At 34.8% G+C, this 5,603-nt stretch overlaps 1 long non-coding RNA gene across 1 annotated transcript; it reads left to right on the forward strand.

Moving 5' to 3' along the window:
* Positions 1–4,448: 4,448 nt before the first annotated feature.
* LOC141392972 (uncharacterized) lies at positions 4,449–5,603 on the forward strand. The gene is made up of 5 exons (XR_012409931.1): positions 4,449–4,784; positions 4,971–5,051; positions 5,111–5,208; positions 5,271–5,323; positions 5,387–5,603. It is a non-coding gene; the product is annotated as an uncharacterized lncRNA (long non-coding RNA).

Here is a 5,603-nt window from a genome sequence, read left to right on the forward strand (position 1 = left end):
TATTAGCCAAATTCGTTCACGGGACAAAGCTACTAGGGCCTTTGTACCAGCGTGACAATTTTTGAAATGTAAATCTCTCAAATATATCGAAACATAATGATGCTTTTTTGGGAGTAAAAGGGGAAACTTCGTATTATGTGGCAACTTCGCATTAAGCAACCTTCCACCTACTCTTAAGAGAGAAAATGTTCTTTTACACTCAGAGAAATCGTGTATAAATGGCGTCAATTTTTGAAGATTTGATTTTAGGCAGATTGATTTCTTTATTTTAGAAATATCCTCTGAAAAACTGGACTTTTGTACTACTTCGACCAATTTCAGGAAAGACCAATTCAACTCTTGAGCTGTAAGACAGATAGAAATTGGAATCTTTCGCTTCTTAACTCTATCAACGAATCGAAAGATATATGAGACCACTCTAAGAAGCTTTTTATAAGATGAGTGATCATTTATTAATTTTAGAAGAATGCTCTCAGAACATTCCTTATCTGTCTTACTATCTGACGCCAATAAAACTTTGGATTTTCTTACTTCCAATGATTTTTCTTCCTCTGTCAACTCAAAATGTTTGTTGACAGGCCATTTAGACATATCGTCTAATAGAAATTCGGGTCCTTCGAACCATATTGAAGATTTAAGTTCTTCAACACTGCATCCTCTCGACACTATGTCCGCAGGGTTTTGTTTGGTGGGCACATGGCGCCAAATACCGCTTTCTGACCATTCTTGAATTTCTGCGACTCTATTCGAGACGAAAGTGGCCAGAGTTGAAGGATGGGTTTTTAACCAATACAATATAATTTCCGAATCAGACCAAAAGTATATATTTTCAACTTCAAAGTTCATCATTGGTTTAATTCGCAACCACATATTCGCCATTAAATGTGCTGCTGATAGCTCCAATCTCGGAAGAGACATTGTTTTGAGCGGTGCTACTTTGGATTTGGCTGTTAAAAGCCGACAAGAAACTCCACTGGAGTCCAAAGCACGAACATAAAAGCAGCAGCCATAGGCTCGCATCGAGGCATCTGAGAACCCATGAATTTGGATCCTCGAGGAAGTGGTCGTGTTTACGAATCTTGGGATTTGAATCGTATCTAACTTCGAAAGGTTAAATTTGAAATCTTCCCATGCTGTATTCAAACGCATAGGAATCGATTCATCCCAGTCTAATTTATTAATCCAAAGTTCTTGCAATAGCATTTTGGCTTTGGTGATTATAGGGCACAAGAGACCGAGGGGATCAAACAAACGTGATGATATTGACAAAATGTGTCGTTTTGTAGCCTTCATATCTTGAAAGCCTCCCTCAATATAAAATTTGAAAACATCACTTCTTGGAGCCCAATGAATTCCTAATGCTCTTGCAGTTTCAGAACCTGAGTGTAATAATTTTTCACTGCAACTTGTTTCATTAAAGTCAGGATGATTTGAGAACCATTTGGTCAATTTGAATCCTGCAGAACTGAGAATGGTAGTCACTTGGTCACGAATTGTGAGCAGACTACTCAAATCAGCAGCACCAGTCAATAAATCATCAACATAAAAATCGTTGCGAACAACTTCAGCCCCAATTGGCAAAGTCTCTTTGGACAAATCGCTTAAATGGCTAAGACAACGTATTGCCAGAAATGGCGCAGAAGATGTGCCATAAGTGACCGTCTTCAATTTGAAAATTTGTAACGGATCACTATCGTTTTGTCTCCAAAGGATTAAGTGAAAATCTCTATCTTTCTCGTCAAGTAAAACTTGACGGTACATTTTCTCAATGTCTGCAGTAATTACATATTTATGTAGACGGAAACGAAGCAGAGTGGAGTACAACTCTTCTTGAATAGTTGGACCAACCATCAAGAGATCGTTGAGCGAAACATGTGAAGATGTCTTGCTCGAAGCATCAAAAACGACGCGAAGTTTAGTAGTTGTACTTTGCGGTCGGAAAACACATTGATGAGGAATGAAATAATGTGGCGTATTAGGAATTTTATTATTTGTCATTTCCATGTGACCTAAGTCAAGATACTCTTTCATAAAGGAATTGTACATTCCTTTAGATGTGTCGTCATGAGAAAGTCTCCTTTCCAAAGAGAGAAACCGCCTTTTTGCAGTTTCAAATGACGAACCTAAACGTTTCACATCTTCCTTGAAAGGTAAAGACACTTGAAAGCGCCCTGACGGTAAACGTCGCACATATTTTTGGAAATGTTCCTCACATTTATTTTGCTCATCAGACCAAATCTTTAATGAATTATTTGGAATCTCTTCCAACTCCCAGAATTTTCTAACAATTGCATCAATCGTTTCACTATTCCCTATTGAACTATTTAAATGGCATATAGTAGAAGTGGACCCCTTTGACTCATCGTATTTTCCAGCTACGATCCAGACAAGCGAAGTTTTTTGTAAAACTGGAAGACTCGGATTTGGTTTGATTTGGCCTACACAAAGAAGTTCGAAGAAAACTTCAGCACCAATTAACAAATCAACTCTCCGAGGTTCATTAAAACTAGGGTCAGCCAGTTCAATATTTTTAGGAATGTTCCAATCAGAAATTGATATCCTTTTATCGGGTTGAATATTTGTTATGGAACTCAACACCCAGAACTTAGAAGAAAATTGGGTTTGATTGAGTCTCGACATTATAGACAGTTGGACACTATTCTTTGAAAATGATGATAACTCAGAAATACCAGTTAAATTTAATCTGCCACCTTCTCGTTTTACCTTAAGCCTCTGTAATCAAATTAGGTTGAGAACCGGAATCTAGAAGAGCTCTAGCCAAAATGTATTTCCCAGAACTACTTCTTACCTGAACTAGTGCTGTGGCCAAAATTACGCCTTCACTCGACGCCGAATGGTTGACCGAAGCACTGGAAGTAGAGGGCTGCTCTTGATACAGATTTGAATTTAGATTATCAGAAGCATATCGATGCAGTAAGAAATGGTGTGCACCACTGCATACTCTACACTTCACTCCTGAATTGCATTTGGCCACCGTATGACCCTTCTTCAAACAATTAATGCAAGCAGGGACGGCTTTAATGAATTCAAATCTTTGGAGAACTGGTACAGCAGTAAAAGAAGAACAATTTGTTATGTTATGCTGCAAAGATCTACAGAAGACACACTTTTCTGGAGATTGTTTCTGTTTAGAAACAGAAAGTGAAGTCTTGAAATTCCTTTTAGGCTGATTATCAAATTTGGGTTTGTTTAATTTGGGTCTTGCACCAGAAGACTCCTCAGCAGAAATATGCTGGTATCTTTTATTTAATACAGCCTCGCAATCAGACCATAATGGGAGCTTTTCGAAGTCAAGCTGTTCTTCCCATTTGGACTTAGTGATTGGATCGACCTTTGACATAACTAAGTGGATTAAAATTGCATTCGTAATCTTTTTGTCATCACCAATTGACAACAATGAATCGTATATGGCAGAAACAGTATCGATCATGCTTCGCAAAGCAGAAGCCGAAGGTTTGGTGATCTCAGGAAGATCGAAAAGCTTAGCAATATTATCAAAAAATATCAAGCAATCATTATCATAAACCTTCTTTAAGCTGGCTAATGCTTTGGGGTAATTTTCTTCAGAAATCTGAAAAGCTTTTACAGTACCAAGAGCTTCGTCAGATAAGCATGAAATCAAATGGTTGAATTTTTCTATGTCTGTCAATGTCGGATCTGTGTGAACTAAATTTTCGAAAAGACTTATGAAATTCTTATATTCGGAATATTTTCCGCTGAATTTTGGCAATTTCATGTTTGGCAATCTAGATTGATGCGATTGAGCACAAAAAGAAGTCTCAGGCATACTGCTCCTCCTATTTTTAGATAAAACTCCTAAAAATAGGGACTTTGCCGATACACATAAGTCTTCCAATTCACCACGATCATCATTATCGGGATCTAGAATATCTACATAGTTCGGATTGCAAATGCATTGCCTCATCAATATATTTGTTTAAAATGTCTAATCGACATTCTAATTCAAATGAATTGAAGGATATTTTCTTTTCTCGGAAAGAAGTCTTAATTCTTTCAATATTTTTTATTATTTTTTCCTGTTGTTGCTTCAAATTGGCTATTTCCGTATCAGGATTACTTTGGTGTTTCTTACCACCAGCCATTTTGATATTAATCAATAAGTTTAAAGGAGTTTCAAACAACAGAAAAACTCTACACACTTTTATATTTGTTAGTGGTAGGAAATGTCAAGTTTATTATCAAATAAACTCTCGCTTTTTTGTAATAAAAATATAATTGTCAGCTTTAAAATAGTATATTAATACTATCTCAATTAATTAATTTTAGTTCGACAATTGAAAACACAAAAATTTCAGTAAATTAGAAATTTTGGAAAATTGCGTAGTCTAAAGCACCCTTAAGTATTTTGTGTATATCGATAACACCGATAACACAATTGATCAAATTGAATAACCGAAGATGGGTACTCAATTACTCACAAAGTATGTGGCACTAATGAAATTAAATCAAAACAAAAGAAAAATATTAGAGAAGTGGCAAATGTGCGAAAATAATAATTAAATTATATCAAATTGCCAAAAATAATAAATATTTTGTGTAAATAATTTCACTCGCGAAGTAAAATTGAATAATAATCGCGGAGAGTGGTGCTTTGAAAAGACCAACAACACAAACAATTGGAACGGCTGACAAAGTGAAATACAAAGCGGAATAGGAAAAGAAAAGCAAACTTAATTTAAATGTAATAATTAAGTTCGTGTTATTTTGCCGCGAATAACTATTGCCAAAGCGTTTCACAAAATGTAAATATGTTTTAATGATGAAGCGTATAGTGATAATTTGTGTGAAGTGTATATATTACAGACAAATTTGAACAATTTACAAATTCTCTAAACCTGAACAATTTACAGGTTAGGATTCACACAAATTATTACAACGCTTTTACCTGTGAATCAGAATCACTCTCCTGATTATGTTTGGATTTGCAGAGACGGCAATCACAGAATCGGGGCATTGATGAAGATCTGCAACACAGCAACAGGCAATAATGCGGGAAGTATATATTTTATGTAAAAGGTCTTTATGTTAAGCCCGGTTTTTTATTAATGTTCTTCTTCTTCTTTTGCAGCAATTTAGCAAAATTTGGTTTTATAGAAACTTAATAAAACACAACCGACACTTTATATCCCGGGTTTCGGCACCAAAATGTTCACTCTTTATTTTAAGGTGAGAGAAAATAAAAACAATTTATTTTAATTTCGATTTATGAATTTTTATTTATTTTTCAGGATTCTTTTTGGACGGTTTTAGAAGAAGTCGAAGACGATGCGGTTAATTGGCGGTAAGTACAACAACTGATTTTATTTCATTTTCTAATTCATTTTCTTATCCTATTTCTTTACAGCTAACTTCATTATTACTTACATACTATTTTTATACTATTTATTACAACTACGAAATTCAAGTATGTTTACATTAAAAAACATCAAATTAAAATATGTAAAAAATGAAATTAATAAAAATAGAAGGAGAAGAAAAAATCAAAATTAAAACAAAATAAAACCAAATTCAAAAATAAAAACAAAATGTTTAATACGCTCCAACAAGGGCTTTCAATCAAA

This window comes from Musca autumnalis, unplaced genomic scaffold (genome assembly GCF_047663935.1).
Source record: "Musca autumnalis isolate F117 unplaced genomic scaffold, ASM4766393v1 scaffold_2, whole genome shotgun sequence".
Lineage (NCBI taxonomy): Eukaryota > Metazoa > Arthropoda > Insecta > Diptera > Muscidae > Musca > Musca autumnalis.